This window comes from Onychomys torridus, chromosome 6, assembly GCF_903995425.1.
Source record: "Onychomys torridus chromosome 6, mOncTor1.1, whole genome shotgun sequence".
Classification (NCBI taxonomy): Eukaryota; Metazoa; Chordata; class Mammalia; order Rodentia; family Cricetidae; genus Onychomys; species Onychomys torridus.
This window is the reverse complement of record NC_050448.1, coordinates 92,722,438-92,750,352: the sequence shown is the minus strand read 5'-3', so window position 1 is coordinate 92,750,352 and position 27,915 is coordinate 92,722,438. Positions and strand designations below refer to the sequence as shown.

General features: G+C 40.0%; 1 long non-coding RNA gene across 1 annotated transcript in view; it reads right to left on the bottom strand.

The window, feature by feature from the left end:
- LOC118586404 overlaps positions 1-21,799 on the bottom strand; it is a 69,021-nt gene extending 47,222 nt beyond the window's left edge. Inside the window, exons 1-3 of the long non-coding RNA XR_004945299.1 lie at positions 21,570-21,799; positions 19,394-19,514; positions 15,785-16,006 (exon numbers count right to left, since the gene is read on the bottom strand). This is a non-coding gene — a long non-coding RNA (uncharacterized LOC118586404). The remainder of the gene's footprint in view (positions 1-15,784; positions 16,007-19,393; positions 19,515-21,569) is intronic.
- Positions 21,800-27,915: the final 6,116 nt, after the last annotated feature.

Genomic DNA, 27,915 nt, shown 5'->3' with positions numbered 1-27,915 from the left:
AAACTTCAGTCTCAAATCCTATGACCTCAGTCCCTACCACTTCATAGAGCATTCATCCTCACCACCAACAAAAATATTTTTTTCTTAACAAAGTATCAAAACATTCTGAAACACAAGAAAACCACAGCAAATATCATAACCAAATTTCAAATATGACACAGATAATTATCACATTAGAGCATTTTAAATAACCCTGATTAATATGCTAAGTGCTCTACCGGTGAAAGGAAACAGCTTTCGAGAACAGATGGGCCTAGGTAAAGATGCTATTGTGCTGCAGCAGTGTAGCTGGTTGGCATGCGGTTCTTATACAACTATGCGGTGGGGTACACTAAAAGACTATATACTGAGAGAGTAAAGAAAGAATAATAGATGAGAGGAGAATCTTGAGGTCAAGGCCAGCCTGGACTACACGGCAAGACTACGTCAAACAACAACTGCAAACCGCAAGCAGAAGAAGAGATAGAAAACACAAACTAAGAAAGAATTAAAATCAAACCACATGGGAAAAACAAATCAAAACTATGTTAAAATTCCATCTCACTCTAGTCAGGTCAGCTATCTATCGTCGAGTAAACAGACAACAGCAAATATTGGAGAGGATGGAGATGAGGAACTTATTCACTACCAGTGGGAATGCAGGTGAGTTTCTACCACAGTTGAAACAGAAGTTCCATATAATCGAGCCATATCATTTCTATGTATACACCCTGAAGAACTGAAACCAGGATATAATGGAGATATCTGTATACCCATGCTTAATTGCAGCACTGTTCACATTAGTTGAGATATGAAATTGGACTAGGTACACAACAAGAGAAGAATGGATAAGGAAAATTCTGTGTATGCACATAGTGTAGTTTGACTCAATCATAAAGAAAAATCAAGTTACATCACTTGCAGAAAAATGGATGGATTTGAAATAATTATGTTTAAGTGAAGTAAGCCCATCCCACAAGAATAAGTATCATGAGGGCTTTTCGTTTGTCTGGATGGTTGGTGGGTTGGTTGAGGTTTTTGTTTTTGTTTTTGTTTTTGTTTTTTCCTTTTAGATGGAAGCTAGAAAAAAGAGGGTAGGGCATCCAGCTACAAGAATATCTAGAGCTGTGGAAGGAGAAAGAGAAAATGGGGAGAATAGATAAATAAAGAATAAAAGTGAGAGGCTCGGGCCTGTAATGTTGTATAATCAAAAACCCACAAAGAGTAGAAGAAGGAGTGAATATGGTCAAATTACATTTTATGCATGTATGCAAATGTCATAGTGACACCATTCACTCTGTACAATTAACATGTGCGGGAGGGGCAAGAACATCCCAGAACTGTAGACGCTTTCAGTGAATGTAACAAATAAGCCATTAGAATTTAACAGCAGTAGGGATGTGAGGGATGGAAGGAATCAAACATGTAAAGAATTAGTGGATAGTAACTCCCCCAAATTCGTGGCAGACAACAAATTACAAATCCAAGAAGCTCAAGGAATAGGAACCAGGATAAAAATGCCAAAGCAATAAAACAATGTAAAGCTCCTATTCCTAGATATGTCATTTTCAAGCTTCATAAAAACCAAAGACAACATAAAATATTGACAGAAGCATGAAAGGAGTTAGCGATTTCCTTATACATTAAGCTTCTAGTCAGAATCATGCATGTCTTCACATCCCTATGAAAATGGCTGTTTTGTTAAAATGATGATATGGATTACTGTCAGATACACAGTGCAGGACTTCTTCACTATGGAAGCTTCTTCATAGCATAGCTTCCATGCAGAAATGCTCATCAGTTCTTACTAAACACAATCATCTATAATGTCTGGTGATCAGTCTCCTGGGTATTTAACCAGATTATTTCAAAATTCACATCTACAGAAAACCCTGTGTGTGAATATTTCTGTGAACATCTACTAAAGTCCTTCTTTTACGTCTCCAGAAAGCATAAAAAGAAAAGCAGTTTCTGTGGAAGAAATGGGAAGGATGAAGTATGTGAAGCAGGAAGCTATTCCTGACATTGCCACTGTGGACATGTGAAAACACTTTTGAAGACCCACAAAACTTCATTAAACAAAGGATGGCTGCAAATGTGTGTAAATCTAAGAAATTATTTCAGAGGTTGGAATCCCAGGGTGGAATAGAGACTATGATCAAATGATCTGACTGATTGGCAAATCATGGAGCAGCTCTACCAGAAGGAGGGAGGAGTTGGCAGGTTTCTGGTCACTGCATCTTTGGGAATGAGTCAGTAAGACTTATGACTAAAGGAAAAGTACACAGGCAGTATGCTCTGGGTGTTAAATTTGTCTCATACAGGGGTATTAGTCATCACATCTGACACAGCTATGCATGCATGATGGGAATGAACAAGACCACAAGTTTATGTTGAGACCCATTTTCCTCACTATTGGAACAGGAGTTTAGAAAAAAACAAGAAGACACCAGGGTGATTTTTGTGAGTGGATAAGAGTGGAAGACATCAATATTCGTGTTAGCAAAACATAGACCAGATGACATGGAGAAATATTTACATACATGTATAAATACAGAAATTATCATACACAAGTACATTAGGCTTCTCTCTACTGACAAAGCCCAGAAGCAAGAGCAGCCAATAGCAGCAAGCACACTTTCCCACAGACCTTTGTTTACAATACTATTCTAACAACACACAGAAATTTAGTTAGTAAAACTGACTGCCCCTGAGATTGTGGCAGGAAATACACAAGATTCTCTGGAAGCATCATATATGGCCAGTTAGTAAGTAGTTGTCTCACACACACACACACACACACACACACACACACACACACACACACACTGATAACATATGTCAACCAAGGAATTGTCAAGGATATGTCAACCAGGAGTCAACCAAGAATTCCCAATGGCCAAAGATGACTGAATCTGACTAATGATGCAACTTGAACAGTATTGCATTATAAGTTCTGATATGAAATAAATATTCATGAGTTTAAGTTCAAGTTGATATACATAGATGATTGACTGAATAAATAAATCAAAAAGAAGCAACAGATATTCTCTGGAGTAGAAATCCAAATAATGTATGTAGCTCCTGTAGTCCTTTCTCAGGATGGTGAAGACTAACCTCTGTACTCAAGTGGGAGATACATGTGAGTGTGAGCTACACATATTGACTGTCTTTCAAAAGATACCAATGAGGAAAAAAGAAACAGAAATGGAGAGAGGGCACAAAGAATAACTTTACAGTGAAGAAGCCTGAGGGGAACACCCTCAGCCAGTGATGTAGGTTCATGTAAGTGACAACGTCATGTTTATAGTACTCACTCTCCTCCCCCAAACAGAGTCCCGCTCTCTGTCTTAGGCTAGTCTTGAACTAGTTTTTCTCCTGTCCCAGCCTCTCCAGTAGCTGACACTCCAGGATTTGTGCTATCACATCTTGCTGAGTCCTTTATAAGATGAGATGATGAGAATGGAACTTTGCCTTTGTGGTTCAACTTCCCAAAATCATAGTAAGTTTCAAATCATAAGAAAAACATCAAATTCCAATATTAAAAGACATTGTTGACCATAACTCTTTAAACTACCAAGGTCATGAAAAACAAAGAAAACTTGAAAAACTTGTGACCCTCAAGAGACTCTAAAGCATGCAATAGCTAAATATAATCCAGTACCCTAGAAACAAAGTTGGAACAGAAAACAGACTGGGTAAAAAAAACTAAGGCAATTTCTACAAAGTATGAACTTCAGCTAATAGAAATGTGTTACTATCACTTTCCTAGTTTTAACAAGTATATGATACAAATATAAAGTTTACTAATAGGATAAAATTAGTACATGGGAGTTGTCTGCACTGTGTATATTTATTTTCCCCATAATTTCAAACTCTCTCAAAATTAAAACTTTTTAATTAATCAAATAATTACAGATATGATTATTCAAGCACAAGCACTCATTGAGCTCTGCTTCCTGACTGTGGATACAATGTAACTACCCAGCCACACCCTTCTGCTGCCATGCTTTCCCATGTGAAATGTATCCCCATGAACTATAGGCCAGAATAAACCATTACATCTTCTCAGGTATTCTATTACAGCAACCAGACAAGAAACTAATCCAGGTCTCACCTGATAATACTATTACAATGGCAATGAAATCTCATAGTCAAGCTAAAGAGCTCCACCCATTCCTGTGATACTTGTCCTTCTCACATACAAAATATATTCATCCCAACTCGTTACCCCCCAAAGTTCTAACTTTCTGTCAGGACTCAAAAGACAAAGGCTAGTCTCATTTTAATTAGATGTGGGTGACAGTCAAGGCTAAAATCCATCCTGAAACAAATCTCTCTCCAGATGTGAGCTTATAAATTCAAAACTAATAACAGAGTTTCCAAAATAGCATGGAGGATGTTGTCTTAGTTACTATTCCATTGCCATGAGGAGATACCATGACCAAGGCGTCTTATAAAAGAAAGCTTTTAGTTTGGGGCTTGCCTGTAATTTCAGAAGGTGAGTCCATGATTATCATGGCTGAGAGCATGGCAACAGCCAGGCATGGCACTAGAGCAGCAGCTGAGAGATTACATCTGATCACAAGCTGGAGGCAGAGAAAAGGAGACTGACTGGGAATGGCACCCCCAGTGACTCAACTTCCTCCAACAATGTCACACCTCCTAATCCTTCCCAAACAGTTACACTAATTGTAGACCAAACTTTCAAAGATATGAGCCTATGTTGGTGATAGGGATCTCTTCCATTAAAAAGAAGTAGAGAAGGGGAAAAGTATAAAATATAACACAAGAAATTACACTGTATCCTAAGGTTTAGTGGTATTCTCCTTTGGCTTCAAGCCCCAACCTCTGAGCATACTGACACTGTGGTTGGGCCACCAATGCCTTAGCCAGCCCTGCCTCTACAGCTTTGCTGAGTTCATCCCATGCATAACTCTGACAGTTATATTATCAGGCCTGCAGCTCTTAGAATGGCAATGAATACTGGTAGCTCTAGTTCTGGGGTCTCCAGGACCACTCTGCCTGTCAACTCTTTATGGTGATTCTACCTCTAAGCATAGCTCTACAGCATCTTTTGAAATCTAGGTAGAGGCAGCTCTCAGATGATCTCTGCACACATGCGGCATTTATCCTATGGGTAAGAATCCCACTCTTGGTAATCACATTTGAATTAGCATTTTCTCAAGAGAAAGAAGAACCAATAGGTGGATGTTCACATGGAGCCCTCAGCTTATGAAGGTATGAGTGTTAGTAATATACATTATTTCACTCCTTGAATTTTAATCTTTTCCCTGGCTAAAGAGATACCGTAAATCAGTCTCTAGTTATTCTGAGCAGTTGAAGCCAATAAGGGTGCTCAGTCAGTCACATGATCACAATGTGTTGCTAAGCTACAGCATTCAGTAGGTTATGTGCAATAACTGAATTCTCAGCTCATAATGTTTTTTATTTAATAATCAGGTTATTTAAGTGAAATCCTGTCATGAGTTCAGGAACACTTATGTGGAGACATATTAAAATAGGGATTTATCGGGAAAGTTAGCCCACGTGAATGCAGAGGCTAAGTCACACAACTGACAACCTGCAAGCTATAGACCCTAGGATACAAATAGCATGACTCAGCTCAAGGCCCAGAACCTCAGAATCAATGAGGTACAGTGTTATTCTCAGTTGATGCTTAAAGACCTGGGAAGTCAAGGAGTAAAAAAAAAAAAAAAAAAAAAAAAAATCCCAAAGATCAAAGGCCAGCAAACCCAGAGCTCAGGTATGCAGGCAGCGGAAGAGTTCCCTCGCCCATGGGAAGACACTGCAGCTTCCTTCTGCCTTTCCGCTCTTTTGGACTCTAGGTCATTTGCATGCTGGCCTCCAGCACAATGAGGACAAATCTTCCTGACTCCATCTACTAACTCACACAGAGAGATGATATCCAAAAATAGTGCTTTACCAAACTTTTTAACATACCATTATCCAATAAGGCTTACACCTAAATTAACTATCACAACCATGAAAACTGTAAATAAGACTTGAGGTGTAAGATTATTAAGAGGACTGACTATTGGATTGCTAGAATATTTACTTTCATTATAACTTATAAGTAATGTGTTGCCCCACACCACAAGAAACATGTGGATCCCTGGGGCACACTTACCAAACAGCTACTGTGAGGTAATAGCAGCTAGGTAAGCTCTAGGAAATTGAGAGACCCTGTCAAAAGGATTGAGGGTCAAAGTGTACCTGATAAATACAATCCAAAGTCATCCTGTGGCCTCCACACACAAGTGCACACACTCTTGCACCTACACACACACAAACATACTGTGTGCACAGGCATACAAACTGTGATACCTGCGTGCTGATATACTGACAACTCTTTCAAACACCAAAGTTACTATATGTCTACATGTAGATAGTGAAATCATTTAATGTGAGGAGCTAAACAGCTGGAAATAATGATCCATTTTTTTTTTTGCAGAACATTCTAGCTTTCCACATATGTAACGGCTGTGGCACCTTGTCCAATGTTGTCCAAAGGGAGGATAAAACATCAAGAGAAAATGCAAACATTTACTCCTGGGGGCAGGGAATAGGTAAAGTCTTCTGTAGGGAAGTTGCTTTCACTGAGACTTCCTCAAATACCCTCAAGTTTTTACAGGAAACTGTGGAAACAAACCATCTCACTTTGGTACCCTAGCAACTCAGTGACATTTTTGTTCTGTTAAAATTGTATCTGCCTCTCCTGAATTTTTCATTATTTTTTCCTACTCTTCCTATGCCATCTACTTTCTAATTCTGTTTTTTGCTGTGTTGGCATTATCTATTAGTAACTCACTATCATGCATATTTCAACTATTTCCTTAATGTCACTTTAAATTATTACGGACACTGTAAATCAATAATGAATAAAATAATATAAACACACAGAGATAAAATGAAATGTTTCTTATTCAGAGACTCATCGATTATCATTTGGAGGCTGAGTGGTTTAAATTTACATAAAAAGTTTCCACTCTGTTCAAATGACTCAAGAATAAAATGAGACCCTAGTTACCTGTGGTGCCACCACCTCTTCCTCCCCCACAACAGTCCACAGGCTGGAGAGACTGTTTCTCACAAAACGAACTTCATTCTAGTCTTGGAAGATAATGGGTCACTGTGTGTTGAGGGCTTCCACATGCTTTCATTCCCTCTACTCCTTCAGTAGTCAACAAAACAAACTTTAAAGGTGGAGTACACATCGTCTAGTGTCTGATGTCTTCTAAACACTTGGGAAATATTTATTTGGTGAATAAGCTCATTCATGATTGAATTAATAATCATCAACTGAATACTGTCAACCTTGATGAACACAGAAGACTGTGGCAGACAATATTCTTCCTAATAATCCTTCCTTCTCTTTAAGTGATGGGCTCAGAAGATCTGTGAGAATCTATTAGATTGTTACCAGTATTGAAGTTGTAAGCCCTCTCCCTAAATATTTGATCCTAAGCACTAAGGAGTAATAAAATACCCCAGCAGTACCCAATGAGGGTAGTCCCTCACTCTAGTCTTCTGACAACAGTACTGAGCTCTCACGGTCTAAATGCCAGGGTCTGTACAGCTTATCAAACTCCATCAATAAAATTCTTATCCCTACTGCACTGGTGCATGGAGAGATGAGCAACACCCACTCCTTCCAAAAAAAAAAAAAAAAAAAAACAATTCACAATGGAGATATTTGTTTCTTGGTATCTTCCCACCATTTCAAATCCTGCACCTGATCCAATTTGCCAAATATGCAGAAGTCGTCTACTCCAGGGGGCTCCCAGATCATGGAAAGTAAGCAAGTGAACTTAAATAACCAATTGTGTCTATGCCAATGGCACAAAGGGCAGTCATGTGCCAACAGTCCCGAGCTTAGACTCTTTGTAGAGCAGCCAGGTTCACAAGTAAACCCAGGCATCCCTGTTCAGTGGTGTCACATCAGATCTCAGACCTTGGCATAATTTCAGGTCTTGGCATAATCCTACTCTGAGAGAACTCCTGCCAGATGTTCATCATTCTGAGGTGAGAAACAACAGAGAATGTTGAACAGAAAAAGGACAAGACTTCCCTTAAACAAAATCATTCTGTGTGTTTATCCTGAATGCTGAAGAATAAGGTTAGACTTCCACTGACAGAGAGCCATTGTAGTGATTCAGGTGGATGATGATGTTTTGGACCCTGATGGAACTCATGGGGGGTGGTGATTATTGCAGATACATTTTAAAGAATTAGTAAGATGGACTAGATATCACACATATATGGGGGGTGTCAATATAACAGTAACATTTTAGACTGAGAAGCCAAAAGAATTGAAAGAATGGGTGTTAACTAGATGACAGCATTCAGAGTGAAATACCAGATTACACTTTGGGATGCAGCGAGTGCAAAGTGCCTATTAGACATCTAGGCAGAGATGAAATCCCACCTGGAGATATAAATTAGGGTATTATCAACTTATAGGCAGCTAATCTGAGTGAAATTCCCCTTAGGAAGAACAGTACAGGAAAAAGAGAAGAGGACTTACTCTGTGAGAATTTAGAGATTAAGGAGAAAACCCTGTAAAACATTTGAGACCATCTCTCTAGTAAAGGAATGCAGACATGTTAAAACTTCCAGGAGGAGGAGTGAAGGAAGAGTAACAAGCAGAAAGGTCAACCTGCCCAAACACCTGATCTCCAAGTAAGCTAAAGCCTGTGATTACTGGGTTAGCCCATGGAGGTTGCTGGTGAGCATATTAACAATAAGCAACCTCCCACTCAGATTAGAACTTTGGTCTCAATGTCATCCAGTGTCTTTCCAAAGAACCAAAAAATGATCTTTGAGATCAGACAACAGTAACAAGTTCCCATAGTGATAAGTGGAGTGGATATTGTGTTGGTTTGAAGAGGCTAAACATGTGATTTCCCAGTTCCGTGAGTCACAAGAGTCTTTCCTCTGGCCCCCACGTGCTCTGTGAATATGAAGGTCAGGAAACGTCTCCCAAGTTGTCTTCTATCTTTCAGTGACTCAGTACTTACCTCAAAAGAATAACTGTCTCTCTTTCAACATTACTGATTTAGTTTATAATGCTGCCATGTCAAATCTGATTAATTTGTCACCACAAGCTACAATGGTGTGCCCCCTTTGCCTCTGCCCACCACTTCCCATCCATAAGGGATGATCCACAGCAGACTGTGGGATTTCTCAGCAAGTCCCAGCTAGACATGCGCAGCCAGCCTGTCGGATGTCTACGGTGTTGCTTTCCTGTAAAGCGGCTTAACATTTGGGTTTATTCTTCCAGGAATGTTCTCTGTGGTATTTTTTTCCCTGGGGCTCTAAGACCTTATTGTGCATCTGAGATTATAACTCCCATACAAAGAATAATTATGTGATATATTAGGTTATTTTGCTCTAAATGCATTCAAGAAATAACGTGGGATATCCAGAGAGAAGTAAGTATGCACGTGAAAATCATCAAACTCCAAATTCAATCTTATCCCAGCCTCAGATTGACCTACTTCCTCAGAGGCATTAGATAAAATCCATTCAACTGAAAGTATTAGAAGTAAATTCAACCTAAGGGGGGGGAAAAAACCGTGGCCCATTTGATTAAAAAATAAACAAAGCAAAACAGATCTGCAGAGCTTGTCCGGTTTAGTTTTAAACATGATAATCCAGGAGCTGGAAGAGAGAGGGAGAAAGGGAGAGAATGAGAAGGAGAGGAGGAGATGAATAGAAGGGACAGAGGGAGGATGGATGTTTTAGCTTTCTGATTTTCCCCATTCACTGTCAGGATCTCCAGAAGATAAAAGGTCTTGGCCTGTACCATACACTCTATCATACATACCTAAGCCAAAAGGCCTAATTGGGTCACTTAAGCCAATCACTAGTGGAATATTCATGGGATGGTCTTAGTCTCTGATTCATCTCAAGTTATAACAGCAGGTGGTTTTTTTCTTAGATAAAAATGAGGATGTTGTTACTATAAGAAAAGATAATCATGACAGTGGGAGGTGACTCTGCTTGGGGCACCATGTCTAAAGAGGCTTTGCTATGACAGTGCTTCCCATGAAAGACAATTGGTTTTGCAATAAAATGGGAAACGATGAAGGGACTTAATATTATTGAGTGTCTTCTTTAATTTTTACAACTGTATGTGTTAGCTGATACTGTTCTTGTACAGATGTGAAAAGTGAGGCTTGGAAACATTTGATAGCTGACGAGCAACTTGGTGATCAGAAGGAGACAAAGCCAACATTAAAACCCAGAGCCTCTAATTCTCAATTCCAAGCTCTCTTTCCTCAGTACTTTTGCCCCAGAGAGACTGTCATTAATGAAGGTGATATTGAATGTAGTATCCATTTAATGCAAATAACTCAAAGAGGGTGATGTGTTGGATGTGAACTGGAAACAGCTGTATTTTCCGTGATATATACTATACCCTAAGTCATGCCTAGAGCCAGGAGACTGTCCCAAAGGTGTTTTTTTTTTTTTTAATTTGGTTATGTTTTTTTTTTTTTCCTGATTTCTTCCCACTGAATTAAAGGTAAACCCCTTTTGTGATCAAGGAGCTCACATGAGATAGTATCATGTTAGTATATCTTTGAATCACATAATTTCTCTTTGGTGCCAAAAAAGGGAGCTTTGGGCACTGTGTTAGTTACTTGTTGCTGTGACACACATGAGAAACTCAGCTTAAGGAAGTTAGCTCCCAGTTGGAGGGGATACAGTCCATCGTGCTAGGGAAGGTATGATGGCAGGGATATGACATGATTGGTCCCATTCCATCTGCATTCAGGAAGCAGAGAGAAATGAATGCTGTTGCTCAGCCTACTTTCTCATTTATCCTCAGTCTACAGCAGCAGTTCTCAACTTGTGGGTCATGAACCCTTTGTGGGTTGAATCCTTTTGCAGAGGTCACATCTCCGATATCCTGCATATTAGATATTTGCATTACAATTCATAAGCGTACCAAAATTACATTATAAAGTAGCGATAAAAATAATTTTATAGTTGGGGGTCACCACAACATGAGGAACTGTATTAAAGGATCCAAGAACTAGGAAGGTTGAGAACCACTGATCTACAGGATGATGCTGTTCACATTCAAGGTGTGTCTTGCCTTTCCAGTCAACCTCTTTGAAAACACCCTCACAGACATACCCAGAGGTATATCTAAATCTAGTCAAGGTATAAATAAAAATTAGCCATCATGTGCACATTGGCTCATGTTAGAATTGTGTCTATAAAAGATACAAAATAAAGTGACAATCTAAAATTGAAAAGTAATCAAGGCTGGGATGCAGTTCAATGGTAAATCACTTACCTAGCCTGAGACCCCAACTTCAATCTCTAACACTAGAAAAAAAAATTAAAAAAATCAAACAATCATGCTATCTTTGGGCCTCAGCTAGCTTTCCAGAAACTTTTCAAAGAAGCATGAGGGCTGGAGAGATGGCTCAGCTGTCAAAGGTTAGGCTCACAACCAAAAGTCTAAGCATCGTAAGTGCAGATGTGTCTGTGACACAGCATTGTCTTTTCAAGATGCAAATGATTCTTGCTTTGCTTCTTTCTGTAGGTGCTCCAAAAGCACACAGTCTCCTTTGGTACTCTGAACTCCCTCTCAGCATTAAATAATCCCCATGGTAACTGGGGCTAACAAGAACACCTGAGATCTCATTAAACAATCAGCCATTTAGACAGTTTTAATTTGCCTTTCTCTCCCTTTTGTTAGATAATCAATAATTATCAGTGTTTATATTTCTTAATGATTCGACTCTTGGAGAAGCTTAGGAAATGAGGTCTGATTAGCTCACAAAGGTTGCCTCTGGTATAAAATGCACCATCTGTATTTTAGAAGTGAAGCTTTGAAGCACAGACAGGCAAAAAAGGGGGTGGGAGGGATCCAAATGTTTCCAAAAGTAGTTCAGCCTTCTAGCCACAGAAGGAAAACCCTGAATTCTGGCATTTTTCTTTGTCTTGGTAATCTTCCAGCCTGTGGTTTTGTCTCCCAAATGTCACACCAGAACCACAGATGGCAGCAGGTGTACAGCAGGTTTGAGTTTCTTTAATCCAAATCCGAAATTAGTGGAAGTTGATGGGAACTTCCCAGCTTCCTCCACCTCTGCCCACCCCTTCTGTTCCCGGTGATTTGTCCCAACTGTAGTTGTCTGACCCTAGCATCACTTTTCCCAGCAACCACACACACACACACACACACACACACACACACACACACACACACACACATAATATAGGACCAATGTACATATGAATTCAGAGACTGCAGCAACACCTACAGGGTCTGCCCAGGTTCAAGCCAGACAGTGTCCCAGCACTGAAAGGAAAATGGATGCAGGCTCCCACCCTTAACAAAGAAGCTATCTGCACTTGACACTTGCTTGCAAAAAATAATAATTTTCTCCAAGAGAAAGATATATTAGCCATACTTCAGTCTAGGCCCCATACCCAGCAGTAGACAGCCAACACAAAATGAATTCAATGGTATTTTGATAGACTTATTGTCTCAAATTGCTTTGTCTGTGCATTTTATGTCTAGTTGATCTTTTGCCTGTGTATTTTGGTTTGTGTGTGTGCTTTTCCTGTTTTGGTTGTTTTTCTCATTGGTAGTGGTAGTGGTTATGGGTTTGTTGGTTACTTAGTTTGTATTTTTGTGTGTTTGCTTGCTTGCATGCTTGCTCAGTTTTTAAAGAGAGAGAAAGGGCATGAGGTTGTGTGGGTTAGGAGGTGGGAAGGATCTGGGAGGAGTTGGGGAAAAAGGAAAGCATGGTCATAATACATTGAATGAAAACATTTTTTCAATAAAAAAAACAAAAATTGGGGAAAAGATTTCATAATGCTAATTAAGTAAGCATAATTGATTAGCTGAGGATATGCTTAATACCCTGTACTGTAGGAGAAAGCAGAAGGCAGCAAGTGAAACAGACGTGGTTTTACTGTGTGTCTCTGGGAATTAGTCTACAGCAGTGAAGGGCCATCTTGTTCCCTCAACCAGCTGAAGCTATATAGAATCAATCTCTTGTCTCTCTCTCTCTCTCTCTCTCTCTCTCTCTCTCTCTCTCTCTATCTATCTATCTATCTATCTATCTATTTATCTTTCTTTCTTTCTTTCTCTCTTTCTCTCTCTTTCCTTCATTCCTTCTCTCCCTCCTTTTCCATCTCACTTCATTCCTTCTTGCAATGTGATGTAAAATGGAGACATCTCAGTCACATACTGTTCTTTTGGGGCAGAGGGATGCAGGAGCTTTACTGAAAGAGCAGTGAAATGTGTTAAAAGCTTAAAAGAAAGGGGACCTAAGACACCTCCCCTCAAACCCAGGAGTTCTAGATGCTGTAGTAAAAAGGTAGGTCCATCTTCTTGCTGTTTGTATCATATCACCCTTTGCAATCTTTCCTTTTCAACTTTCAAAATGTCCATTATTAACCAAATTGTGTGATGAAAAGGGATTTATGTCTGGTGGAAGACTGACAGTGTGGAGTCCCATGAGCCTTCAGTCGAGCACTGTATGAGAAATCTCTTGCCCCCCAACTTTGATGTAAGCTAAAATCCACTCAATAAATAAATAAAGATGTAAAAAAAAAAGCACCAGAGATTTGATGTCATTTCCCAGCACCTTTATGTGAAGCACCTAGTAAATTGCTGACCTAATGAAGTATTTCCTTGCTTATGTCACTTTTTATTGTCACATAGAAACTATATGAGGGTTTCAGAACCATGTAGGTCAACTAGCTATTTTTGCTCAATTCTGTATGCTGTGAATGTGTTGCTCTGATTGATTGATAAATAAAATGCTGATTGGCCAGTAGTCAGGCAGGAAGTATAGTATAGGCGGGATAAGCAGAGAGGAGAATTCTGGGAAGTGGAAGGCTGAGTCAGGAGATACTGCCAGCCACCACAGCCATGAGAAGTAAGATGTAAAGATACTAGTAAGCCATGAGCCACGTGGCAAGGTATAGATTTATGGAAATGGGTTCATTGAAGATGCAAAAACTAGATATCAAGAAGCCTGCCACAGCCATACAGTTTATAAGTAATAAAAGTTTCTGTGTGTTTAATTGGGTCTGAGTGGCTGCAGGAGCCAGGTGGACACAGGATAACTCCAGCTACATAGTCTTCCTGTTTCCATGCATTCCCCACCACTGAAGTCTCTATTCCACCAGAATCAGAAGGGAAAATAAACTCTTCCTTTTTCCAGTTGCTTTCTGTCTTGGTATTTTACCATAGCAATATGAAAATGACTAATACAGATGTGTTACTAATTCCACATATATGAAACATGTTGTTTGAAGGGAGATAACATAAAAAGTAGCTAGCAAACTACCTGACATATTGAATGTGCTTACTTTCTGCAGTCAGCCATTGTTTAAATGACCTGATTGGCCATATCTCATCTCTGGGTTTATCAACCACCCTTGACCATTATAATATCATCTGACATTCATCCAGTAAGCCAGGTTTCTTTGTGAATTTTCTCACCCTCATATCCTGTTGTGCTTAGGTTTTAAGATGTTCCCCATACACTCACATATCAGAACACTTGATTCCCCAGCTGACAGTGCTGCTTGGGATGATTATGACACCTGTGTGAGGCAGAGCCTTGCTGATGAAAGTATGTTCCTGGAGACAGGCTTTTGTACTTTTGGGAGCCCCCACTGGATGCTCACTCTCAGTTTCCCTGAGGGCTGATGCAATGTGATCACATGGCTCCTTGCCCCTACATTCTGTCTTCCATGATGGATTCTATCCCTGTGGAACTGTAAACCAAAATAAACTGCTTCTCTGATAAGTTGCTCTTCATCAGGGTATTTTACCACAACAGAAAAGAAACTGATACACAACCGTTCATGCCATAGACACATGACCAGACCTTAGGGCCCCTGTGAAAACCAACACACTTTCCCTATTTATTTCTGCTGCTGTTTATTGAGCAGTCTAGCATCTCCATCACTTGCTAGCTAATGAAGCCTGCTCCATGTTTGCAGCTTGACAAAGTCACACTGTCTTCTCTGACAGCACATGGTGCCCATTTCTGCCCACTTGAAGCATTTTCTCAGCTGGTGCTACAGGCAGGAAGAGTCAGCAGAAACAAGGACACAAGGAAGACCATATTGCTGGGAACAATAGGCTTCCTTGTTCATGGTCTTTTCTTCTTTCCATTTAAAAAAAAAACTCCCCCAACCAAATGTTTCTCCCTGCTGCAAGCAACTTTGTAAGCGAATTCTGCCCAAATGCTACCAGCTGCGATGGGCACATAGAAATGCTTTAGCTCTTTCCTGCCTGCTATTTGAAATTTGATATTTATTCAAAGTGAAGAAATGCTGTCATTTAACCTTAATGCAAAACAGAGTGAGATAAACGTCATTAGCAGAAAACAAAGTACCTCAAGAAAACAGACCCCAAAATCTCTCAAAGCACTGGTGCCCAGAGGATGATTTCCATTAACAATTTGACAAGGAGTTTGAAACCTTTACCCTAAAAATCTCTTATTGCTTATCTAAATTCCTGAAGGAATTTTTCTATTCCCATTTTACTTTTTCTTTCTGAATGGGAAGGTATCATTCCATGATTACTCAATCTCTACTGTGATCCCTTGCTCAGAGACAAGACAGATGACTCAGAATTCTTCAATCCAAGGGACACTTTGTGATATGCAAGAAAACAAATACCCACCTTAGCAACAAGAGATTCTGAAATACAGAGGGTACAGAGGGACAGCTATGCAGCCCACCACTGTCATCACAATCCAGACTTGAAGACCCTTCTAACCACACTGTTATTCACCTGGCTCACGGCTTCTGCATGAAGATGCTTGCTGAGCATTTGTGGGAGTGTGTGGATGGAGCTATCTTCATGGCAGCTTGATGGTGTGCCCGTAGTTTGTATTAATAATTTATGATCCCAATATAGGGCAGGAAGGAGGAACTCAACACCTTGACAGCTAATACCAGCTACAAAGAGTTGCATTTGTCCATTCAAAACGTTTCTCCAGCAGGTTCTTGTCCTCTGAAAATTAGAACAAATTTCACTGGTGTTAAAATTGATCTCTGGCTGTTTGGGGGGGGATGTCAAAATGTTAAGGTTGTGTGTGTATGTGTATGCACACATATAGGTGTGAGGGCAATTTGCCCATGAGGGTAGAAAGTTAACCTCAGGTGTTACTTCTCAGGAGCCTGTTTCTCAGGGTCTTGGGCTTGACCTTGGGTCCTCACACTTACTATAGTAAGCACTTTACTAACTGAGCTGTGCCCTCAGCCTCTAAACTTATCAATTTTTTAAAATATCAGTAGCAGTTGTTCAAATTCATTCAAACTTACTTTTAAAACTTTATTTTAATGTATCTGATGAAATAAAATAATCCACCTTTAATCTATCAGTATTAGAAAGAATAGCACTCATTATAACTACTTTAGTCTGATAAGGAATTGTCAAAATAAACATTGAACCAACTCTGCCAGACCCTGACCAGGGAAATTTCTGTTCCCTTAAGGCAGTGATTCTCAACCTGTGGATCACAACCCCTTGACATCAAATGACCTTTTTGTAGGGGTCACCTAACATCATCAGAAAATACAGATATTTATATTACAATTCATAACAGTAGCAAGATTACAGTTACGAAGTGGCAATGAAGTAATGTTATGGTTGGGGTCACTACAACATGAGGAATTGTAATAAAGGGACACAGCATTAGGAAGGCTGAGAAGTATTGCTTTAAGGCTTCTGGAACCCCCACTCCTATGTCAAAGCTCCATTACTGCCATTGCCTAACTCAGTCATTCATCATCACCTGCAAGGCAGTTTCTAAAGAGACAGCAGCCTTGCCTGAACAGACAGCTCATAATCAAATGCATTGTGCTCAAAAGCAAGCCCAAAATATATTCAGGTTTCTTAATTCCATAATTTCAGTTCATCTTTCTCATTGCTCAAGCCAGAAACTCAGCAAGCCTTCCAGCTCTTTGCACCTCTGTCCCATGCCTTCTATTACAACATTAGTCATTGGTTCTACTTCCTAAAAATATCTTTTCTGCAAGCTTCTCACCAATTTTCCTGTTATGATCTAGACTAACCAATTATATTTATAAAACATACCAATTGGTCTTCTAAATTCTACTTGTCACTATTTAATTTGCTCCCCAAACTGAAGTCATAATTAACCTTAGAAAATTCCAACCTTTAGCTCATTCAATTTAAAATCCTTCAGTGGTTTTCCACATTCCCTTGTAATCATTGCTTAATGTGGGCTAATGAAGCTGACTCAATCAGAGTTTCACCTCTTCTTTTACCTCTTCTTTGACCTTTTCTCCTTAGCCACACAGGCTAGTCCAAGCATTTTCCATCTCAAGACATTTTTGCATAAGGTTTTCAACATACAATATTTTGTTGTTTGTCTTTGGCTCTCTTGGGGGGGCCCACCACCCAGCTCCCAAATAAATCACACATGGAGGCTCATTCTTACTTATGAATGTCTTGCCTTAGCTTGGTTTAGTTTCTAGCCAGGTTTTCTAAATTTTAAATTATCCTGTCTACATTTTACCTTTGAGTTTTTCCCATTCTCTTACTTCTGTAAATCTTACTCTTACTCCGCAGCTTGCTGTGTAGCTCAGCAGCTGGCCCCTGGGTCCTCCTCCTTCTCTGGCTCCTCCTTTTCAATTCTCTCTTCCCAAATTTCTCCTTCTATTTATACTCTCTGCCTGTCAGCCTTTCCCCTGTCTTGCTATTGGCCAATTCTTTATTAGACCATCAGGTATTTTACACAGGCTGGGGTTACTCTGGTGTGTGTCTTTGACAAAAACTAACTAGCACTCAAGCTAACTATTTATTCTGTGGGTAGCAGATGAAATGCCAGCTCCCTGTGGACTACTAGTTCCTTCCTTATCCATCCTGCTCACAAATGTACTCCAAAGCAGCCTGTACTCGTCTTATTTCCCAAACACACTTAGTTCTCCTTTTGTAGAGTAGTAATTATTTGCTTAACATTTGTGCTCCCTGTAGAATGTCAGCAGGTGGAAACCTTAATCCACATAGCCAGATGTGATGTGCAAGAAATAAAACACTCTTTTGTTTCCCTTACATTAATTTCTGTCAAATCCTTGCTTAATCCATTTAAATCAAAATCCCACCAATCTGGAGAGAATTCTAATCCCAGTTATTATTAGTGTTTGCTCCCCCTCCCTTAGTTCATAAAGAATCTAAGTGGAGAATCCTGTTCTTCCAAAGCATTGCAATGCAAAGAGTCTTCCCTCCTCAGCTCTTATCAGCTGCTTCAGAGAACCCCACTTTCCAGGCCATCACTGCCTCTCATGGCCTAAAACACCTTTATGTCCTAGATGTATTCTGTGAGACTTTTTCTGGGCAGAAACTACACAAAAAGCTACTTATCCCAGATAGGGAACCCATTGACAGACCAAAGTGATGATTTTACCCAAGTCCAGGATGGCAAACCAATTAGTTTATTATGGTTACTTGCAGGAATACAGATGAGGGGTTACTTGTTGGAACAGGGTTGAATCAAATACAGCTGCATCACTGAAAAGCCCACCCCAGCATATGTGATGATATATGAAAGAGGAAATCCTGGAACTCTCTGCTAGACTCACAGGCAGAATCACCTACTCAGCAGTTTTTACTGCTTATGTAGAAGTTGGGGAAAGAGTGGGCGTGCTAAAGCATGTAAGCTAAAGGGGAAGGCTTGTTAGTCTGGTAAACTTCAGGGACTTCTTGAAATTTGTACATTCTTTACCTCCTGAGTCTTAGCAGCCTCCCTTCAGGATAGAATATTTCAATATGGAAGAAGCTGCTACACAATCAGGAACAGAAACAGAACTGAGAGTCTTCACTAAACATGGAAATGCCATGACCTGGGACCAGCCCATCACGTCTCACCATTTCTAAAAAGTGTCATCAGGCAGGCCAGAGTGGTTTAACACATTTAATCTCTTGCCCTTGCCTCAGTCTGAAGAATCCAATCTTCTCTTTATGACCTTAAAAATACTCTTTGCTCCACATTTCCCCACTAGTGATAAATAAAATACACAATCTGGCACAAAACCAAAGTGTTTGATTTCAAAGAATTTCGACTTTGTTCTGCAAACATATTTGAAGCATGAACCTAACATTTCCTGAACTAAGATGGAACACAAAAATAAAATAGAAAAAAAAAGACAAATGCTTAAAGGTAAGTCCATAGAATATACATATTTGATTTAAAAAATAATACATTTAAATGATTAAGTCACAGGCTGTTTATGGGTTCTGTATGTGTTTGATATGTTGACAAACATGTATACATACATAAAAAGATAAATAGGTAAAGAGCTGGCGTGCACAAGGACCTGAGTATCCAGGTCTATCTACACAGAAAAGGGGAGCACACACAACAAACAGCTGTACCTTACGTTCAGCAGATTCATGGGCTTCCCATTTCTTGTCTTGTCTACCATTAACACTGTGTCCAACTCCAACTCCATGATCAGCAAGGTGCTGCAGACACCACTACTGCCATCTCAGTAAACTGAAAGAAAAATAAATATTTCTGTACAGGAAAGTATGCTATCTTAGTCACTCCTCTATTGCTATGACAAAGAACCATGATCCAAGGCAACTTATAAAAGAAGGTTTTTAACTGGGCTTCTGGTTTCAGAGGGTTAGAGTCCACAATGCAAAATTATAGCAGCAGGGGCAGCTGAGAGTCCACATCTTGATCAGTAAGTAAGAGGCAGGGAGACAGCACACTGGGAATGGCAGGGATCTTCTAAAACCTCTTCCAACAAAGCCATACCTCCTAATCCTTCCCAAACAATTCCACCAACTGGGGACCAAGTATTCAAACATATGAGCCTATGGAGGCCATTCGCATTCAAACTACCATATATTACCAAAGCTATTAAAGGACCTGATTCACACTCACCATATGAATACCACACCACATAAGTTGTATAAGAAATGAGGGTTAGACCAGATCAGCCATTATTATAAAGAAAAATACCTAAGATTACAGCTAAGAATATTGTTATAAATCAGTAGCTCTAATGGAAATAACAAGGAGAGAGCCTGAGCCTCCGCTTCTTCATCCTTTCTTTACCAGCTTGGACCATCTAACCTGACCTTTGTGATACTTCAACAAACGTCTGTGAGCTGAGCACATACCTATAACCCCAGATCCCTGGTGACCTGAGCAAGAAAGCTGAGACCCTTTTTCAAAAGCAAAATCAGACCAGGCATGGTTACACATGCCTTTAATCTTAGGACTCAGGAGGCAGAGGTAGGTGGATCCCTGTGAGTTTGAAGCCAGACTAGTTTACATAGTGAGTTCCAGGCCAGCCAGGGCTACCTGAAAGTCAAAATTAATCCTAGCCTTGTCCATGAGGAACTCAGAAATTCCAGACAAATATTTGAATACAGCACTCATTCTAACCTTAGTCTTGGCTCATATCAATCATTCATAATTGTGCCTGTGATTCTCTTCTAATCACTCAAATTTCAGAACAAGCTGTTAAAATAAGATGGATATACATTCTAACCTGGTCTCCACTGAGGCCATTTCAATAACTGATGTTTTGCTTACAATGTGATTTAATCTTCACTTTCGGGATTATTGTATGCAGTCCCTGAGAGAGCTATGAGAGAGCCTCCGTGGAGTCCAACCCAGAAGGGAGTCTTGATGCACTGCAAAGTTCCATGCTCTAGCTCTTCAACCTCTCTTCCCAGTTTCCTCTGGCATCTTGATTCCATCAACAGCTCATCTAAAAAACTCCAGTGCTTTAATTACACATTTATTCCTCTAGCCCTGTGTTTTCTAATTCGGCAGCCTCTGGGCATATGTACTCCCTGAAATGTACATTTTAATTACTCGTTTGCAATAGAATTAAAAACTCAGTTTCTGACTTGCACTTCTCAGACGCTGGGTGTGCACTGCCTTGTGTAGCCAGTGGCTACTGTATCACACAACACAAGTAGAGGGCACTGCTCACATGGCATGAGGGCCTAATGAACAGCCTAGGCAGAGGAAGAGTCTAAGGAAGACTTGTGTATATCAATAACTAGCTTCCAAGCACCTGATTAATTTATGCTTATCCCCCTCGGCCTCCCACTCTCTCACTCACACTCAGTGTCTCACTCTTGGTCTCTCTGGTTCATGCTCTCTACTCCCTCTCTCTTTCTGGGACAGGGCCTCATATAATCCAGGCTAATCTTGAACTTGCTATATATTCAAAGTTGAAGATGACCTTGAATTCCCATCCTCAAGCCTCTATGTCCCATCTTCACACCTCTACTATATTATGATAAAATTAACTTTTATAACATATAAATATATATTACATATAAATTATATAATATAATACACCATATAAAATATGTAACATATATAATATATAAAATTATATATAATATATAAAATTAACTTTTATCATAATATGTACACAAATGGCCCACAAATCATTTGCTGCTGTGCCTCAAAGTTTTAGGCTTTAAATCACTCATGGTTTTCATGGCCATGTGAATAATACCTTTTAGTCTTCTCTATTTAGTTTAGTATCCCACTGCAAAAAATTAACCTGTGACTTACCTGACCTTTAAAAACAGAAATCTTCATACTCTCAGAAGCATTTGTAATATTTCTCCTCAAAAATTGAAGAGCTGAACTATTTCTTCCAAAGACTGGTTCCCAGAGGAGTACTAATGGCTAATGTTTCAGATTCCACTTGAGAGCATTCATATTGGCACACGATAACATTTTCCTTTTTTCCAAATTCTTTAAGTTACATGACTCTTCGGGGCTTTGGAAACAAAATAGACCAGAGAATCCACTCGTAGGTTTCCCCAGTTCCTCCTGCCTGTGTCTTTGCATTGATGCCGTCTAAGAAGTTGTTGCCCTTCAAAGATGACTTCTGCTTTCACTCCTCCAGGACCCTTGCACAGAGCAGTCACCAGCTTAAATTTCAAGTCTATCTCATGTCATGGGAAAATGCTGTGGCATGAAATACATCATTCATCAGACAACGATACTGAGAACCTGTCACATGTTGGCCCCTTAACTGAAAGTTTGGGTACAGTGAGAAACAAAATAAACGTATCTCCCCCATGGTGCACACAGATTGATATTCCAATTCATCCTGACTTGATATGAATAGAATTATCTGATGGTTTAAGTTGTTTCATTTTCTTACCCTCAGACTAAATGACATATTGGACAAGATGTCATTCTGCTCCTCTAGCAGTTTTATATTCGAATGAAAACAACTACATTCTCCAAAGCTGCCCAGTCCTCATCTTACTTCAGCTACCAATTGGGCTTGGTCACCAAAATGACAAACCTCCTATACATCAACTGTAATTAATTGGCATTAGGATTCGAGATCTTCTGGGGAGCTGTGGTGAGCACATCAAGACTAGATTTGTTGGGAATGAAGGCAATCACATAATCTATTAATAATATCTTCCATGAGTTTAAGACAGAAGAGAATGTCAGGTATGTCCACTTATTTGCATTTCCTGGAGATAAATGGGAATGGCAGGAGATGTCACCCCGGAGTTACAGAGACAGCAAGGGCAAAGACACAGAATGTGTAAAAGCCAGATTCTTTTCCAAGGAGGAAGTAGGTCAGGGGAACAGATTGTAGGTTGGGTGGAGATGTCAGAAAAGAAGGAACAACAGAAGTTTGGGTGCAAACTATGCCATATCTGGAATGCCCAACATCCACTACAAATGATTCACCTCTGGTCATTTCCAGGGTTCCTGATGCCAACCAGCAACTCCACTCATTTTCTATGCTGTTAATTTTCTTGCTAAAAATAACTTTCTCTTCTAAACTTCCCCTTAACTAAGGCATCTGTTCACACATAAATCATCTCATTATCATTATCTCTAAGCTGAACATTTTAAAAATGCAGCTCTAAATTTAATGGGCTCTTCAGCTACAGAGAAGAAGATGCCAGAATAATCAATAAAATAGGGTCAGTCAAATATTTCGATCACTAACATAAAGTCCCATCCAAGCCTTATAAGGACAAGGCTAAGATAGATACCAGATGTGTTTCTCTCTCTCATCATGAGAATGAAAGTCTTTAATTCACAACAGACAGGGAAATATCAGGTATGCCCACCTTGCAGAAATATAATCTATGAAACATCGATTGTCGTTTCTGTGACCCTAATTTCTTAATACTCCTTAAAATGATTCTTCTGTCTAACTGGCTCCTTCTCCCTCAGCTAACATATGCATGCATATGTGGACATGTGTGTGGAGAGAGGGGCAACAAGAATAAGGCAAAAATGGCACCTAGCTGTGACGCTTTTCAGTGGGCAATTTACTGCATGGCATGCCACTGTCATCACAGTGAAATTACTCAATGTACTGAAATGACAAATCATTTCATGCTTCAATTGTATGCAGACTGTCTGTGCTTTGAAAGGCATGTGCCGCATGAAGGGGGCTTACACGGAGTATTTTAAATGTGCTTTAAACGGAATAGCAAATGAAGAGAGAAAGTGAAGGAAGAAATAATGCCTCGAATGTTTTGTCAAACTTTCGGAACAGACCAGCCAAAAGGAATATTTGTCTGCCTCTGCCCCCTTGTGGCGAATGGGCATCACCATTATTACAAACCCAGGTTGAGGAAAACAAGCATTGCAGATTTGAGAAGAAACTTACCAAGACGGTAGACAAATTCTCATAATTAATAATGAAATACTTGTAGTTGCATCAATGTGTGAACTTAGTGCAATATCTGTGGCTTATTGTAAGACAAAAGTGGTTACAAGCACAACGCTGAGTGGTTCAGGCCGAAATGGGGTTGTGATTGTTTCGTTTTAGGCCTTTAAAGCTGTGTGATGGGGATTATCTGTGTTTTACCGAGAGACTGGGTAGAGGTTTATGATACATGCCATTCAAGCATTAATGTTTACTGAAGGCATCCTGTACTTTGGGCACTAGATTAGCTCTTAGGAAGAAAATAATAAGCAGAATCAACAAAGACATTGCTGACACTGAGTGTAGATGGTGTTTGAAGGAAGAGAATATGGGTCTGTCAGAGTCAACAGCCAAGGAGGTAGATGGGGAAGACTGATGAAGAGAATGAGGAGACCAGTCCTCTCAATGATTCAGAGAATGTCAAACTACTCTAAAAATAATCTTTTGCGGGAGGTGGTAGCGCAAGCCTTTAATCCGAGTACTTGGGAGACAGAGCCAGGTGTATATTTGTGAGTTAGAGGCCAGCATGGTCTAAAGAGCAAGATCCAGGAAAGGTGCAAAGCTACACAGAGAAACCCTGTCTTTAAAAAAAAAAAAAAAAAAAAAAAGACAATTTTAGGGTTGGAGATTTAGCTCAGTGGTAGAACGCTTGCCTAGCAAGCACGAGGCCCTGGGTTCAATCCTCAGCCCCTCCCCCAAAAAATAATCTTTTGCTAGGGTATGCAGGAAAAGGCAAGTCCACAGCAAAAACTACAGGGAGTACAGTGACATGGAATGGTCCAGAGATGGAAAAAGCAGAGGCCACGGCCACAGAACATTGAAAAGTATGTAGGGACCAAAATGTATAGGCCATGTTGTGAATTTAAGTCTTTAAAGCAATAGGAAGCCACTAAAGAGTTTTTAAAAAGAGAGTGGCACACTTGATTGTTTTGAAAAATATTAACTATCTAAATCTTAAGAAAACAGGGAATCATTGAGACAAAGCATGATAGTTTTGTTAATTTTCATGCATTTACTGTGTCCTGACTTGGCGCTGACCTCTGCTCTATACATTTAATTTGATCTTCCCTGCATATAAGGTAAATAATAGAGTAGATGATTACAACTGCTTCCACAGAAGATAATGGTAGCTTGGGCTAGATTCTTGGCCGTGGGGACACATGATGAAGTCATACTGATAAATGAAAAGGAAATCAGTGACCAGTGACAGACTGAGTTTGGAGACAGAGAAAGAAATGTCAAGGCTATTTCTCAGACTGGTCTTATCTCAGTGGCTAGGTAGTGGTGCCATACCCTTAAAGAATTCTAAAGAGTGTCAAATTCTATGGAAGATGGAGTGAGGGAGAGGCAGGAAGACTGTACCTACAGACTTGAAAACCTTCTGAGACATCCAGAAATAGAGGTCTGAGATACAAAGTACCTCAGCCAGAGAAGCTTAAGACACCTGAGTTCGAAAGGAGTAAATAGTCATTGCTTTAAAGGCTGCAGGAGGGATGAGGAAATGGTTCAGTGGGTAAACTGCTTGCCACACAGGTGTGAGAAACAGAGCTGGCTGGTGAGACTATCCAAACCTGAGTTCAGGTGACAGAGCTTGCCTCAGGACAAAGCATAGAGAGTGATCAAAGTTGGGGGCATCATCAACCTCTGGCATTCACATGCATGTGTATACATATGCATGAACACCTGCACACACACACACACACACACACACACACACACACACACACACAAACATACGTGCAAAAATGGTGGGGGGGGTGCCAGATTGTCCATTTAACACAAAGTTGTAGACATTAGAGAACTAGTTGAGAGTACTAGAAAGTTTTGTGATGACAGACAAGCCAAAAAAAAAAAAAAAATCACTAAAATTAACTTCATCAAATGGTCTATTGAATTAACAAACGTAATTGTGAGAATTTTGCGGGGTGTGTTTTCGAGTGAGGCCTGCACATGAAATAGTCCACAGGTAGCAAATGAATTCTTAGTTCTCACATGGGAGTAATCATTTATGCTGACTTGTGTCACTTCTTCAGATGTCATTTTGTATTGAGACAACTGCAGCACTCATCTGTCACCACTGATGGTGTTAGCCAGTTCCACTTGTGCCATCCTTCATGTCTTTCACAGCTGGTCTATGGCAGCCATGTCTTCTCACTGTTATTAGATGTTCATGGAGAGTCAAATTTGTAAATTGCTTCAAATCACAGCAAGATAACCTAACTCATCATATGAAATCATATCTTTAGTCACATGAGCTTTGATGGTTTTAACTAATTCTGCTTCTTTTTGGATTTAAATTTTAAATCTACAGTTAATTTCATTTAAGCATTTTATTTAATTGAATTTCAACTTCACTTAAAATTCAGATCTGTTTTAATGAATTTCAATTTGAAGTTTAATCTTGTCTGAAGTTTAATTTAATCTTCAATTTTAAATGTTAGGAATATAAAAAAAAAAGAGAGCTAGCATGCCATTTGGGGAAATGGCAGAAGAATAAGGAAAACATTTGAAGTTTCTATAAATAGAAAATGACATTCAAAGATAACCAAAAATATCTCAGAGGTGGACAAGTAGTGTCATTGCACACAAGAAGAGAAGAGAAGCCCTTCGTGACGCCTTATCCTGAGAGAACTTTTTAGTTGAACATGAGTTATTCTACTAAGCTCTTGCACCTAAAGGTATTTCTGTGAGGTTCTCAAGTTGTATAGCAATGTTAAAAAGTTAATATCTAGAAAAACATTTATCATTAGGAACCAAAGGTACACACTGTAGTTAGAGTTTTCCTGCCTGGCCCAGTCAGGACAAATCTCTGTTACCTGCCAGTCCCACAGTCGCTCAGACCCAACCAAGAAAGCACACAGAAACTTACATTGTTTAGAAACTGTATGGCCGTGGCAGGCTTCTTGTTATCTGCTTCTTCTATCTTAAATTAACCCATTTCTGGTAGTCTATACTTTGCCACATGGCTTGTGGCTTACCAGTGTCTTTACATGTTGCTTCTCATGGTGGCGGCTGGCAGTGTCTCTCCCCAGCCTTCTACTTCTCAGAATTCTCTTCTCTCTTGTCCCGCCTATACTTCCTGCCTGGCCACTGGCCAATCAGAACTTTATTTACACAGAGCGGTATCCACAGCAACACATCCTAATAGTGTTGTTGTTGTTATATTAAGTGTACCTTATATAAAATTATGTGCAATGTGATGGTTAATCTCAACTGCTAACTTGATAAGCTCTAGAGTCAATTGAGAAATGGGCTCTGGACACACTTGCAGGGATTGTCTTGGCTAGTAACAGAGGTAGGGAGGTAGGGAGGTCACACTGTGAATGGTAACATTCTCTAACTGCGATCATGAAGCATATAAACACAAAATGAAACTGAGCAGCAACATGCATTCATCACCCTCTGCTTCCTGAGTGTAGATGCAACTAATAATTCTTCTGTTTCTAGGCCGTGGTGGACTGTACTCTGGCAAGGCCCTCAGGCCATGGTGGACTGTACTCTGTGGCTCTCATTCTGTGGTAGACTGTACTCTGGCATGGTTCCCAGGCCATGGTAGACTACTCTGGCACGGCTCTCAGGCTGTGGTAGACTGTACTCTGGCACGGCCCTCAGGCCATGGTGGTCTGTACTCTGGAACTGTGAGCCAAAATAAATGTCTCCTTCCTTCAGTCGCTTTTGTATAAAACACCCTGGTGTATTATCACAGCCACAGAAAAGTACTAAGATAGACAGTCTCTCCATTAAACAGGAAGATGCTAACTTACCCTGTATCAACAGTATTTGTCTGCTAAAATTTACTCTGCTTTTATTGATGTAAATTTCCTGGTTATCTCCAACAGACACAGCTTTTGAGCCATTTCCATGATTCCAAACCTGACCCCGGTCATCAGAGAGGGCAAGAGCACAGTCTTCATCCCGACCTCCCAAACGTTCACACGTCTGTCAGGTGAACAAGAGGAAGACAAAGGGGATGTCATCAGAGCAAAAGATGCTCAGCCCCCAGGAGGCGTGGTGACTCTGAGATTTAACAACAGGCAGAAGCTGAGCAGTAGAGTGTGCACTGCTCTTGAGAGCAGGTCAGGTCCCAGCATTCAGGTCAAGCAGCTGTGACACCAGCTCTGGGGAATCCCACTCTTTCTTGTCACAAGGCTTTGGACTCATGTGGAGAACACACACACACACACACACACACACACACACACACACACACAATTAAAAATA